The sequence below is a fragment of the Carlito syrichta genome, unplaced genomic scaffold (genome assembly GCF_000164805.1).
Source record: "Carlito syrichta isolate Samal-C Ts95f unplaced genomic scaffold, Tarsius_syrichta-2.0.1 Scaffold314806, whole genome shotgun sequence".
In the NCBI taxonomy this organism is placed as follows: Eukaryota; Metazoa; Chordata; class Mammalia; order Primates; family Tarsiidae; genus Carlito; species Carlito syrichta.
In genome coordinates this window covers 515,352-531,365 of record NW_007258902.1, presented here as the reverse complement: position 1 = coordinate 531,365, position 16,014 = coordinate 515,352, and the positions used below count along the sequence as shown (strand labels likewise).

At 34.7% G+C, this 16,014-nt stretch overlaps 1 protein-coding gene across 1 annotated transcript in view; it reads left to right on the top strand.

Moving 5' to 3' along the window:
• Nucleotides 1-16,014, top strand: part of LOC103274562 (contactin-5) — a 517,374-nt gene that overhangs the window by 19,154 nt on the left and 482,206 nt on the right. The window contains exons 2-3 of the mRNA XM_008072000.1: nt 5,688-5,811; nt 5,940-6,115. The gene's annotated coding sequence lies outside the window, so the exon portion shown is untranslated. The remainder of the gene's footprint in view (nt 1-5,687; nt 5,812-5,939; nt 6,116-16,014) is intronic.

Sequence of the window (16,014 nt, the reverse complement as noted above, 5' to 3'; positions counted from 1 at the left end):
TATATAGTGGACGTATTTTAAAAACAACCCCAGACAACTTTAGGAAATGTCTTAACAGGTTGATCAGGTTAGAAAATGGTAGAAAAGACATTTTCATTCTATATCATTCATTTGTAATACAATTAAAATAAACAGACAAAAAAAGGTGAAGGTCAGGCATGAACTATTACTTTGTTGAAGCAAGGAAAAGACTTGAAAAGAGTGAAGAAAGACTGTCTGGCACATGTCTTTGTCCTCCAACTTCAGGGTCAATATCAATCTCCCTAAATGTAAATAGTACAGCTCTGAAAATAGATGGATATCCAATGTTCTTTAATATGTGTCACATAATTGATTGGTTGAAGATGTCTGTGCACTGAAATAAGAACCACTCTAACAAGCCATTTTTTTCTTTTCAATCTGAGTTTTCATGAAGATGAGGCAGAGGGAAGGCAAAAGATTCAGAACACAGCAGATTATAACCAGAATCCTCACTTGGGAATTTTCCCTTTCCTCCCAGATTGGAAATAAGGTCAATGCAGACAAGTAGCGTTCCATCATTTAAGTTATTACAGACAATAACACTACTAAGAACAGTTTAAAGAAGCAATCCATGAAATCAAATGGATATAAAATAATAGAAAAATATAAGAAAAAGGTAAGTAAGCATTGGCGCTCAGGAAACAAATGGGAAAGAAAAAGAAACCCATTAAAGAGTTGAAACCCTAACCCTAGTAGTAATATAGTTGCAACTGAAAAGATAGGGTCATGGCAATCAAACTTGAAAAAGTCAAATAAAAAAATAAAGGCATAGAATCTATTGCATAGTTGATAGAGATGACACTTTTTATTTTATTTTATTTTATTTTTAATTTTTTTGAGTTGGAATCTCACTCTGTCGCCCAGACTGGAGTGCAGTGGCCGCTCCCGGCCACCGCAGCCTCGACCTGCTGGGCTCCAGCGATCCTTCCGCCTCAGCCTTCCAAGTAGCCGGAATTACAGGCGTGTGCTACCATGCCCGGCTGATTTTTGATTTATTGTAGAGATGAGGTCTTGCTGCCCAGGCAGGTCTCGAACCCGCGGGCTCGGTCAATCCACTCACCTCAGCCTCCCAAAGGCGCGGGTTTACAGGCTGAGCCACCGAGCCTGGCTGAGATGACACTTTTTAAAAAAACAAAACAATGAATGCCTAATTGGTATAAGAAGAATAGAACCAATGGAAAATAGATCTTTCTGAAAGAGAAAGTCTTGGACCTGAAAGTTAAAAAAGTCAACTGAGTCTCAGAACAAAGAATTCTAGAAAATGACTAACACCAAGACATATCCATCAAAATTCTTAAAATTCAAAGATGAGTCAAGAGTCCTTTGGGTATCCAAACATAAAATTCAGTCACTTAAAATGAGGAAAGTCAGTTTGGAGTCAGACTTCACCAGGGTAATGTTCAATGTCATCAGTGAGTTGAAAATATATACAAAGTTGTTAGGGAAATTAGCAGTGAATGCCTAATTTGTTATCCAGACAAGTTGTTTTTCAGTTATACAGACAAAGCAGATATTCTTAACCATGGAACAAGGCCTATAGCACACAAGACCTCTTTGGGGGTCAAAAAATAAGGAATTTAGAAATAAGAAACTATGATGGGAAGAGATAATGTGCTTCATCTCATAATAAGAACTATGAATAATGAGCTCTATAAATTATCATTAACAAAAAAAATTGAGAAAATTTAGGAGGCATACTTGGGGCAAGTGTGTTCATTACATCATCCTGTGTGGTAGAGATTCAACAGATCATTTCGAAATTGAAATAATCCTCTTCTAAAGAAAGAAGCCTCTTGAGTATGAGTTGACCTTTCCTGACAATAACCACTGGCATTGTATGTTCAACCAACTACAAATATCTGGCAATCAGTTTTTTAAAAAAGATCTGATAAAGAAAAAAACCCACTTAAAACCATTGTTCCTATGAGAAATTAACATTGTGTGTGCTGGCATCTGCCTGTTACACAAATGTCCCAAAGGTTTCTACTTGCTCCAAGAGTTTGATCTATTGACTATCAAGTTCTTTGTGATGACTTACTATCAGATAGCTTTTGAAGTCTGTCTCTACAAGTTGCAGATTCCATCAAGTTAAAGAGTGCAAAATGTAAGGACACCACTTTAAACAATGGATCATCATAATCAGTAGGCGAAATTCACTGCTATAAGACAGGAAATCAAAAATTGATTCAAGTGTACCTATAATAACAATACCTTCTTCATGTGGGACTTTAAAAACTAATCTCTTTAGAAATAGAATCATCACTGATTACCCTCTACTGGGGCCTGGGAAGCTCTCCATAGACATACTCTTTAACCCTTTACAGCAAATTTTGCTTCTAAGAGGAAAAAGAAAAGAAATAACAGAAAAGAAAAAAAAGGAATTGCATAACTTTGCATTTTAAATACTTTTTTTTTGACATTTCTACTTATTGTCATTTGGGTTGAAGCATTGGCTCAGTCATCAACAGTAGACAGAATGATAGAGGCACCAAACAGGGTAAGATGCTTTGGGAATCGACAGAGAGCAACAAAGTGCTGTCTTACAAAGTATGGGCAGTCATGACAGAATATGTGTTGTTCAGACTAGTCCCTCATTATTTCGCTTGCAATTTAGCAAACGTTACCACTCTGGTTTCCCCCTGCCTGACAACCCTTTATTTCTTTCATCCTGTTTTGACAATTTTCTGAACATTAGATTTAGAACCAAAGAAACTGAGTTAAAGTCAACTATTTACTATGTGACTATTTTGCAGAAGTCTCCTTGTAGAACCTGAGAGTTTTCATCTTTCAATTAGATGAGCTCAGAGAACTAGATGCTAATAATAATATATGAAAGTACTTTAAAAATGCTAGTGCACAATAATAATAAGAAGAAGAAGAGGAGAAAGAACTAATGGTAGTGGTACTGGTAATCAGGTTCTTGGTTCCAATAAGTTTATATCCCAAGCTTGCCATCTATTTACTATATAAATTAATTGTTTTCCGCTTCAGTTTTGTTATCTCTGTTATGAAAGAAATAATTCTTGCCACTGATTGTTATGAGTGTTACATGATACTATGCATGAAAACTATTCAGCATGATGTTTGGCATATAGTGATTATACCACAAGTAAATGTTAGTTATTATGAAACATAATTTATTGAGGATTTGCAATATACAAAGTATTTACAAATGTTGATGTCAATTGATATTTATAATAATACTGTGAAACAGGCATGCACAGTTAATAAATGAGTAGCAGATAAATAAATTATTGCCTCAAGGCTAAAAAACGACAGTACTAGAATGTGAACGCAAGTGTGTTTGACTCTAAAGCTCTAGCATTTTCTAATACATAAAAATAAAACACATACTTATTATATGTTAATTATATAAGCAACCTAGGCATTTATAATATTTAAATATTTGTATTTTAATGCGTACCCATCAGAAAAGATCTGTTTTTCACAACTTGATTGTGCAGCTTAATTCTTAGAGTTTGATGAGTTTTTATGTGGTTTTGCAGTTTTTACTAATTCATTATAAAACAACAACAAATACAAAATTTCAACAAAATTATTCTCTATTTATTTATCAAATTATTTATTTATTTTCCTTTTCCTCATTGAATAAAAGTTCAAAGTGACAGCAATATAATTTGGTATAAAGACATACAATTTTCTTTTTGATGTAATATTTTTCTGTAGCTAACAAATTTCAGCTAGGTTATCAAGGACTAAAAGAAAATACTTGTCAGTGCATGCTCATCATGCACACTCAATTTTTATTTTGTTTATAATACCATCAACACTTTTGTTTTTCTTTGCCCAGATGAAGGGGCATATAAGGTGGTTAAAGAAAGCAAATCAATTAACTCCAAATTTCCTCTTCTAAATGTGGAGTATCTTTTCAAGTAATGTTTTTAAAGCTCAAGTCTCCAGGATCATTTGCTCTTATACTTTTTTCCTGGTGTTTTTTTTGTGTGTGTGTGTGGTTATCCACTTAGAATGTAAGCTTCTAACTGTTGAGTACAGAAGTGTTGGAAATATGTCTCTTCTGAATCTTTCCCGGTCATTTATCGGCAGCGGTTTTCAATGAATACCGTTTTAACCCCAGGAGACACTGAATAGTATCTGGAGACATTTTGATTATTCCATATTGGAGAGGGGTGCTGCTGGAATCTGGTGGAAGAGACCGGAGGTGAGGCTAAGTGTCCCACGGTGCACCAGGCCAGCTTCCCACAGCAAAGTCTATCCCAAAACGTCAGTGGGGTCAAGAAACAAACTGGATCCAAGGCCTTCCCATAACCCCATTCATAATCAGTAAAAACAAACTCAAAAGTTTAACTTCACCCCAAGTCTATGGTCAAGAATGCCATCTCTTAGATGTGCACATGTTGCTCTGAATTCTTACATAGCCACAGACGAACATGACTCACTTTTTCTCTCTCCTGTACATAGATTTGTCTCTCTAGTGGACTTATTCTAAAACTCAAGTCCAAGCTGACGCTTGAGCCCCCTTTTCATTCTTACTTTTTCCATGAATTTCTCATGAGTTTCAAAGTACTTTTAGCATCGTATTTATCTGCGTATTACATAACTCAGTTAAATAGAACCTCGTGTCTGGAGTAGAGTGTGTGAGAGGTTTGTGTGCTCTTCCGACTGGCACTCCTTGGGCCTATCACTAGTCTGATAGATGGCACCTTCATTATCAGCGGTCCTAGTGAGGCAAAGGATTCTGGTCATTACCAGTGTTTGGCAACCAACCCTTTTGGAAGCATATCTTAAAATTTCTGCTTAGAGTGAGGAAACCAAAGAAATGATTCTGGAATGCTAATATTTCCAATTCTGACTATGGCTCCCAAATATCTCCATTCTTGTTTGGAAAAATAATACCAAATGTCACTACACACACACACACAAACGTGAATATAAACATTTCCTAAAGTAGATCATATATTTGATTAACTTCCTGGGATACACTGTACTCCTTTTATCATCTGATCTCCTTATTTACAACATTTACCTATGGATTGAACACCTAATGGTGTGAAGTGCTGACATTTTATTTCACGTGTCTTTTTTGAAGACACACCCCAATTATTCCATGAAAATATATTTATTTGCATTGCATCATTCTTTTTCCTTTCATGACGGCATCATTAACCCTAAATAACAGGCTTGTATGTGTGAGTGAAGAGAAGAACATATGGAGAATGCAGAAAGACCAGCGTTTTCGTATCTGTAGCTTCTAAGCGGTGACACAATAGTAATTTGTCCCTTTATTGTGTATTATTTTTAGCATTCTAAGAGTTTCACAAAACTTTAGATTTTTTTTAAAAATAGCGTTTGTGTTCAATGTTATTTTCCTTGGGTCTGCTTTAGAAGATAAAAACAAATATACGTACACACACATATATTAATCTATGTTCATGTTTAAGATGTTTTTTTCATTACTTATATCATACCTTTAAAAGCATTTTTAGTCCGTCAAAAAGTTCTGTTTAGGTCTCTAGAATGTTCTTAAACAATGTAATATAATATTCTGGCTATTTTTTTCCTACTGGAAACTTGACTGTTGATTTCAAGGAAAGAGCAAGAATGTCTAATATAAATATAATGGTGGAGAACACAAATAGCATGCTACTTTGAGGAATTTGTAAGTGCGTCTGTTTGGGTTCTTACAGAGAGTGTGGACTATGGGCCTGTGTTTGTGCAAGAACCAGATGACATCATTTTTCCAACTGATTCTGATGAGAAGAAGGTGGCACTGAACTGTGAAGTCCGTGGCAATCCAGTTCCCAGTTACAGGTACAAATTCTCTGTGAATCCTTTTTCTTGAACCTATGGGAGTTTTCATCAACGAAATTCTGACATTCCCAGGAAATTTATAATGTCTCAAGTAAGTTTGATATATTTGTCTTGTGGTTTTTCCTAAGATGGCTTCGAAATGGAACGGAAATAGACCTGGAAAGTGACTATCGCTACAGTCTGATAGATGGCACTTTCATTATCAGCAGTCCAAGTGAGGCAAAGGACTCTGGTCATTACCAGTGTTTGGCAACCAACCCTTTTGGAAGTATTCTTAGCAGAGAAGCTATACTGCAGTTTGCCTGTGAGTAAAATACATGACATCTTTCTGTATGTATGAATAGAATGTGCATGTATATATTTTTAAATTTCAGTTAAGCAACAGCTTATAATCGCAAATTGAAACAGGTGCTAAAACCAAGGTGAGGATTAGAACTCTGCAAACAGTGTATTTCTTCCTGGGATATTTTGTAATTTTCCAAAATATTTGCTTTCTTCAAAATAAACTTGACATCTGGGAGGTTAAATTCCATTCAAAAAAGAACTCATAAAAATATAGCTTCAAACACACCATTTATTATGTATTATTTTCAAGTTGTGAGTTTCAATTAAACTTTCTATGAGGAAACATAAGTTTTGGAATTCAAATTTTAAGATATCTATTTATCTGCTTTTGCTTTGCTACTGTCTATTACAGTCATTATTTGGTATAGATTCATCAGAATATGAGATAGCATATCCTAAAATTTCTTCTTATTGTGAGGAAACCAAAGAAATGATTCTGGAATGCTAATATTTCCAATTCTGACTATGGCTCCCAAGTATCTCCATTTTTCTTTGGAAAAATAATATCAAATGTGAATATAAACCTTTCCTAAAGTAGATCATATATTTGATTAACTAAATGTACTGATTTCTTAATAACTCTGGAAATTATTTTCCTTATGAGGGCTTACAATAAATTGAAGATGAACTAACATAAAAAATGTTAAGTTATTCTTCAGTGAGTAATCTGACTTGAGTTTAAACTCTTGAAGGTTACAGTCTCTAGAAAATAGAGAAGAGGATTAGCAATCTTTATGTGAAAAATTTGGATGTAATTGTATTGGCTACATAAGTGATTAAAACATGATTGTCAAATTAAAATTATACCTTGAAGAATATAATAATTGATTTTTCCCTATGTAATCTTTCTCCGGTATCACTTCTAATTAACTCACAATTTGGACACACTGTTAAAGAAGTATGAAGTAGAAAAGAAAAGAACAGGCCAGGCACAGTGGCTCACGCCTATAATCCCAGCACTTTGGGAGGCTGAGGTGAGAGGATTGCCTGAGCCCGCGGGTTCGAGACCAGCCTGGGCAACTTGGCGAGACCTCATCTCTACAATAAATCACAAAAAAAAGGAAAGGAAAGAACAAAGGATTGGTAACAAATACAGTTTGGAGAGCACTGAGCTAGGTCCTAGGAAAATGTAAATGTCATCTTTAAGTAGATTTGGCTAAGGAGTTCAGTTGGTACATTTACCTAAGCCAAAGACACCAAGAGAGAAGCCTAAATACGCTCTCTTTATTTTGGAAAATATTATGTGGTGTGTCTCAGAACCTAATATGTTTTGGTATGCACATTAACTAAGTAACCTGGTAAACAAAATAAATAACCATCATAATTGCCCCTCTGTTCAACAGAGCATTCTTTCCAAGATGTGTCTAGCAATTCCAAAAAATGTGATATACAAATCTTAGTAATGTATACCTTACTTTTTGGACTATATTATGTAACACAAATATACCAGTCACAATAGCCTATATTTTATTTTTTCTTCTTAGTGGCAGCAAATTATACTAAGTGTTTTTCTGCATGCATGTATAGAAGAAATCTATCCATTTTAGGTGTATGTGTGGCCATACCTTCCTAGGCTTCCTACAAAAACCAACCCCAGCCATCAAATAAAGTGTAGAAGTGAGCCCTTTGGCACCAGCATGGGAAACACTATCTATCTTATGTATCTTACCTAGTTAGCATGAAGCTGTCTTCAACTTGCTTCAGAGCAATATTTGCTTATTTTAAATTTAAAGAGTATTGGTTTCTGTATGCATTCAGTGGTAGCAACGTATGACTCAATCCTTATCCAATTTCTTCTCAGTTCAGGCCATAGGTTGGATACGTGTGAGATCCCTTCAGTTGCCTGGGTAAAGCAGACAGGCAGTTCCTTATGCAGGGGAGACCACCTCTGCCTCTAAGTTACTTCCCTGCCTATGTGCCATTTTGTTCATACTTATATCTTTTAAAAATTGAGTCCTTTGGGTATACCTCTATTTTCGCGGATTATCTTTTAAAATAAATGCAAATATGGGTGGTAGAGAGAAAAAAATGAAGACTTGATGACCATACGTTCTATCACACCTGAATGGACTGGGGGTGCTATAGGATTCTGGGTGTCAAGGCAGTTTGAAGATCAAGAGAGAAAATGTAGGAATTGGTGAGAAAAAAGAAAGGGGGCTTCTGAAAGGAAGTGAAATCATGTCAAGGTAAAGACAGACAGAAACGTGGTGGCAGAGTTCTTTTACATCATAAGTTTCTTATATCTGGACTCATAGATAGAATAGGTAGATAAAATAAACTCACTATTGTTGGAATGTATACTGTCTGAGACGGTTTTGTAGAGTAATACTCATTACTTTTCACACATTTTAAAGCTGAAATTATTAATCTTTTATATCAATCAGCCACTATTTGTCTAACAGATTAAATACTAATTATGCAACTAATATTTTAAAACTGATATATTTAGTAAATCTAGATAATTATGAAAACAGACAATCACATTTTATGAAACATGTATCATATATGGAAGCCTAGTACATGAGTCTGTTAAATGTTTTAAATGCCTTAAAATTAGACAAAATTTATTAATTATCAAAATGATTGCAAAAGTTTTTACTAAAACGGTACTTGTAGATAAAAATCTATCACATAATTCTTCTTGAGGCATATGCTTATGTTCTACTCAGCTTATAATCATTTTATTGGAGAAGTATTTTTACCTTTTACACATTAATTTTATTCTCTATTGTACAATACCTTTATTAGATATGTTTTTTTCCACAGTGCTAGTGCCATTATTATTTCCTAAATCAAATAGAAGGACCATATTATCTAACTCAAAAAGTGACTTCTGGTTCCCCATTTCTAATTAATTTTATTTTTATAATATCAATGATACTTTTAAAATCTTTAACTTTTACATAGGCTATTGTCTCTTTTTTTTTTTTTTTTTGAGTCAGAGTCTCACTCTGTCGCCCTGACTGGAGTGCAGTGGCACACTCACGGCCACCACAGCCTTGACCTGCTGGGCTCTAGTGATACTTCTGCCTCAGTCTTCCAAGTAGCCTGAATTACAGGCACACGCCACCACGCCTGGCTAAGTTTTTGATTTATTATAGAGACGCGGTCTTGCCAAGTTGCCCGGGTAGGTCTCGAACCCACGGGCTCAGACAATCCACTCACCTCGGCCTCCCAAAGTGCTGGGATTACAGGCTGAGGCACCGAGCCTGGCCCTTTAAAAGATGACATCATTGCTTGAAATGATAGAATTCCAAAACATGTTGGATAGTGCTAAATAAGCACAAGTTAGGTCTCCCCTAATTTTATTCATTGACAAAACTACTAATTTTTATTTTATAGTAGATATACTTCATTGAAAACTGAAGATATCCATATAATAAGACCATATTTATTAAAGATAACATGTAAATGTATTCCATAGTTATCTTTCTTTTGCATGAATTTTGCATATATATATATATATATATATATATATAAATACATATATGCACATACATGTTTAAGAAAGCTTTCTGATTTTTAGTATCATTGATGTTCCATGACCTTTTGCAGAGTCAGGTTAATCATATACATATTTAAATTGACTATATTCATTTGACTCCTGAAACTCTCTTAAATGCCAGCTTGTTTGTTGTCTTATTACTCAGAAATCTATTTTAACATATTCTAGTTTTCCACTAATAACATCTTGGCTTCCTGCTTCCCTGTCCTCCAGTCAAGTATAGATTCAACTACTTTTCAATGACCATATGTTGTAGAGACTAAAATCTAGGTGCTAGAGGTGCATGACAGATAGTGAGTGCTAACAAGTTCTGTTCGTGAGGAGAGTAGCATTATCACTAAATCCCCGATAGTGGAAGATATATTTTTTTAAAGTTTTAAGGTCTTCAGCCCACATTAGTAGCTTGTATTTGCTGAACATTTACTTTTATGGCAAACAATGCTCTGTTTTAAATGCATTAACTCATTTCATCCTCATAACTAAAGTATGAGTTGTTCATGTCATTTAATATAAATTCGTTAGCAAATGATACCCCTAGTTTAACTCTAATAACACTCAATCTTCTCCTATTCTAATATAAACATGTAGTATTGAATTTCTTTTATGATATACCCAATTTTATTTTCAATTCCTCTTCCAAACTATGATTATATTGCAGTCTTTTAAAAATTATTATATTCTTGTTCCATTAATCACCATTTTATAATCAGTTTATTAACACCAATATGATATAACATAAACAAATATTTAACAAAATAAGTATGCAATCATTGTGTTCTGCTTTTCTTCTCATTATTCAAATTTGACTTACTAACTTTTCTTACGAAAGTTTGAGAGTTTAAAAAACATTGAGTTTCTTTGTAGATATGGAATTTTTGTATGATAGTAATTTGTGTAATTATTTCTTTTTTTTTGTCTTGTAATAAAAATTTTTCTTATAAATTTTAATTTACGGGAGAACCTGTAGTTAGGACCTAGAAAGTCAAATTTTCTAAGGGAATTTGATATAGGACAATGAACACTGCAGTTAATCAAAAGTTGGTAATATCATCCTAGGTCCTGGCTTTTGCAGAAAATGGTAATAAGTCAGTGTTGACATCTTTTCCCTGGTGAAGTAGCAAAAATAAAAAACATTTCTAGTGTGTGGAAAAATTAAGCAAGTATAAAGCAAATTTAACATATTTTAAAGTTTTGTTTCTAATCATTTGTCATCGAACATATTAACAAATACAAAGTAACCAATGCATGTTTGCACAATAATTATCTTATTAGAATATTTAATCTTTACCTCCTTTCAAAGGTGATTTTTTTTTTACTTGCTCTATGAGATATGTGCTCAGTAAAAGATATATAATAAGTAAATATAGCACCAGGCAAAATACATTTCATAATAATAGGTCAAGATAGTATGGAACATGAAGTGAAACAAATATTTCCCCGGGACTCGTGGTGATCAAAGCAAAAGAGAGAAATAAGGACATGGAAAGGACTCTCATTTGACTCTCCTCCCACGTTCTCAAAAGAAGAAGATATTTTCTTGACAAATTCTCGAAGAAATTTCTCCTCTGAGGTTTCTTGGGAGTGACCTTAGCAACAACTCTGCCTCAATCCAAAAGCATGTTTAATTAGCTTTATACACAGCCAGACAGTTCTTTAAATGTAACTAGAATTCAATCGTGGAGTTTTTCACTCCATTCACTGATGAATGTATTTTTATTCTTCTAATTTTGATTTGAGCAACGAACAGATTTGGGCAGCGACAGTGTGCTGCTCTTTCCTTCTTATCTGGCCTCCCAGGCTTGAAGTCTACCCAGGAGGAACTTTCAAGTTCTCCCTAAATGAATATATATAAACATGGCTCAGCCTAGTTAGCGTTAATACTTTAGTTTAGCCTTAATAAACATACACCCCACGAGGGTGTCGTAAAAATTAATGAGGTGGAGAAGTCCTGTTAATGAACAGGTTTTTAAGTTCAAAAATAGAATTGAAAATAGGCACAAAGCTGGAGAGATTTTGCTAGCGATGATTATTACTGATTATCAATGAGATTCTTTTTGACAAAATATATTTCATTCCTGAAGCTTATGTTTATCATGAGGATAATTTCCTCACCTAGTATAGTGATTTCTCTTTGGTGACAGGCATGAATACACCATATAAAACTTTGTCACTCTATTAGCTTATTACCATGCTGATGAGAATTTGGAATTGATAATGTGACACGGCATACTTCTTAAGCATCCTTCAAAACTCCAAAGCTCACAGCAATCTCTCCAAAGTTGGGATTTTTCGAAATAATTCATGCCAGCAAGTCAAACATGAAATGAATCCAGAATAAAATCTCATGCTGTCTCTTGCTTCAAAAATATCTTTATATGCAATTCTTGGTAAATTGATAGTTCATATCTAAATTTGAACATACTGTTTTCAGGGCGTTTAGATGATTTAGATCCAGAATATTCCATTAGTCTTCCTTGAAGCAGTTGATTAAAATCACCTCCCCACTCTCTGAGAGATTATATGACTTTCGTAGACTTTATATTTAAGCCCTTTAATTTAAGCTTTCATTTTCATATAAAACTTAAAAATTACTTCTCTGGCTTTTTCATAACTTTTTCTCCTAAAGTAAAATTGACCTTAGAGTTTAAAGCCTCATTTTACTAGTATTTAACATTTAATAAAATTATTTGAATAATCGCTAATCCCATGGCAAATCCAAAGCTTTATTTTATTAGTCTATGAGGCTTTATCATTAACAATTTTATTAAATCATTGAAATATTAATCTGAGTGAGTCACACTGACATGGTTAAATTTACTAGTAAAATTCCTGGATTTTATTACAAAATAAATTAATGTTTGCAATTTGATCTTCTATACACTAAATAACTGTTTTTCTTAAGTAAAACCACATCTGACAAATAATATTGTGTAAGTGTTTCTTTAAAAGGACAATTACTCTGATCAAGTAGATATAGTAAATATGAATGTATAATCCCTTAATAAACTACAGTATAGACTATTTGATTAAGATCACAGAAAACTGTTTTAAAATACACAATTTTATGCTTTATTTGTCTATTTTTATTTTTCTGTAGACATGGGATCTCACTTGTTGCCCAGGCTAGTCTAGAACTCCTGACTTCAAGCCATCCTCCAACCTCAACCTCCCAGACTGCTGGGATTATAGACTTGGGTCGCCATGCCCTGACTGATTTTATGCTTTTAAAAGGGACATTAGTAAGATTGAATCAAAGTTAAAATTTGCCATAGAATATCCTTAAATCCTTAGTTCTATTATATAAATTATGAATTTACAAGTATTTTATTTATTAAAATTCAACCAAACAGATACTTTAATTATTATGAAAAATAATGAATGATTCCATGCCTACATGACAGAGAATATCCAGCAGAATGCCCCCCGCCTTTCCTGACTTGGCACAGGGTATTCTTTTTATTTTAGTGCTCTTCTTCTTGCTCTTAGAAATGCAAAAAGTCAGTTCTTCATTCAAGTTGTGTAAAGCAACCAGAATCTGAGACTATACAAATCTCCTGACCTTTAGTGCTCAAGCACATTTACCTAATTCATTGCCCTTAACCTTTAGTAGAGTGCCTTTAGATACCTTTCCCTAGCCCAAGGAATTCCCAGACACTAAAGAACAATGGATGTTTTACATTTCACTTCTAGTGTCAGGTTAGCATGATGTTAAAAAAAGTCTCAGAATGACTTGTGGTCCTGGTGAATATAAAGATAGGGATATAATGCAAGAAAGTATAAACACAAGGACGGTATACGCAAAGAGACAAATATAGATTATTCTAAGAGCATTTTATTCCACAAAATCCTGTTATTGAGGGACAAGTCACAGCAGAGCCCATGATACTCAGCCTGGAGGTCGTGCAAACTTAACTTCACTTGAGTCAAAGAACAGTTATTATGCCTTGACTGTATTTCCCCACCAAGTGCTAAACATGGCTCAACTTCATGTTTAGAAGTAGAGAGACAATTGATAACACACATAGATCCAGAGATAGAGATGCATAGATATGTTTATGTTTGTAGCATGCTTTACTTGTGCATATATATTTAAAAGCAGCAACACAAAAATAAGAAGCAATATGTACTGAGCACACAAATGTCAGGCAAATTGCTATTTATACTTAATGAATCCCCACTCCCTTCAATCCTCACCTCCATTTTACGAAGGAGATTCTATTATTGACCTAATTTATAGCTGGGAAAATAAAAGTGAAACTGAGAGAAGTCAAGGTATCTTCTTAATCATCCAGCTAGTAAGTAATAAAACAGCAGCCCCAACTTAGATCTAACATCAGACTTCGTGCTGAAATCTTTATAATACCGCCTTGATCAACTCACACCATACTCTGCATCACTTTGGTTTTACATGTCAGTAATTAATGTATGCACACAATGTTTACTCATTCTCTACTCAGTCTAGGGCAGTGTTCTAGGTGATAGAGAGCCAAAGGTGAGCAGCGCACATCCTCATAGAGCTTGAGGCTAGCAAAATCAATACAAGCCTTTCTGTTTTATATCAGTTTTCTTAGTTCAGGTACCCGTTATCTCTCCCTGGAACAATGAGAAAAAATTTCCTACCTGGAACACCAGCCTACGTTTTCTATTTTCCAAAATCCCTTTTTTTTTCTCCAGCCCCACTAAAATTCCTCTGTGTTGTTTTCTGGAACAATCTATGCAAAATATTCTGACCAAGTTGCCCTCCCGTAAATATCTGATGGCTTACTATAATTGCATGGAAGTTTGTAATTTACCATACAGGTTTACCAAGAACAGAAGACAATAAGAGTACTGCCCTAGGAATATGTCTCCAGGAGAGCTCGGTAGGAAAAGTCAGTGAGGAGGTCATTTTAATCATCTAGGTGGAAAGAACTTGAATTCTCTTCTTGTGAGAGGCTCCAAAATAAATGAGAATTTGTGAATGATTGAATGAGTGGTGGAGGGGGAAGTTAGAATGACATCAGGATTCTGAGCTTTGATCAATTCAATTGGACAATTCATAATGACGTTACATAATCGAGTCACACAGAGAAGTGGAGCAGGTTTTGGAGGGAATAAAATAACTGAAGTTTGGATAGATTATTCTGACTTTAAGGAGAAATTATTCAAAAATATTCCTTGGTGCTCAGGAAAGGCAGGTGAGAGCTGGCAACAAGATACATTGAGAGACGTGCTGAAACTATAGAAATGTATCAACAAGGAGAAATTGTTCTAGCAGCAAAGGAGGAATAAGGAATTAACTTTAGGAATATATGCATTTCTTTCTGGCAGAAAGACAGTGAAAAATAGAAAGAAAAAAGCGAATGAAGAAGAAAAGAAAAGAATGATCCGGCCGGGCACGATGGCTCATGCCTATAATCCCAACACTGTGGGAGGCCGAGGTGAGAGGATTGCCTAAGCCTACGGGTTCGAGACCAGCCTGGGCAACTTGTAGCGAGAACTTATGTCTACAATAAATCAAGAATAATAATTAGCCGGGTATGATGGTGCATGGCTGTGGTTCCAGCTACTTGGAAGGCTGAGGTGGAAGGGTCGCCTGAGCCCAGGTCGAGGCTGTGGTGACCATAAGCGTGCCACTTCCCCCTGCCTGGGGGACAGAGTAAGACTACAACTCAAAAAAAAAAAAAGGAAAAGAAAAAAGATGATCTAACAAGTGCAGAAGAAAGCCAGTAAAATAGAGTGTAATGCAAGTTGTGCTCAGAATTTGAGGCGGGGGCTTTTCATTGATGGGAGATGCTAAGTTAACACTCAGAGAAGACCTTTGGATTTTGAGACCTTTAAAGATCAGTTTCAATGGTGATAGAAACAGAAATCAGAATCCAAGCCGTTAAATTATTAGGTATTATAATGGGGGTTGATTTGGGGTGTAACAGGAATGAAGATGGACTAGAGAATTTTGTTTGTATGAAAACGAAAACATGGCAGTATTTGGTAGTTGAAAGAAGGGAGTCAGTATAGAGGATAAAGCTGAAAATGCGAAACAGATATAATCTAATTAGTGAAATAAATTTACCCTTTTCAAGTAATGTGTATGCATCCTCTAGATTTTCGTCTTCTTCCAGGGAAATAGTCTGCCACATAGAATATTAGAATATACTCAATGTAGTACCTGTAAAGTTGAACGATTAAAAAAAAGAAGAGTCAAGATCTCACATCCTGACCTGTCTTGACCTACAAGCTTACACTAAGTAAAAGATCTTTAAGCCAGACAGAGAGCTATAATTTTCTAAAAATATTTTCTTGATCCTTTCTTTTTTTTTTTTTTTTTTTGAGTTGGAGTCTCACTCGGTCGCCCAGACTGGAGTGCAGTGGCC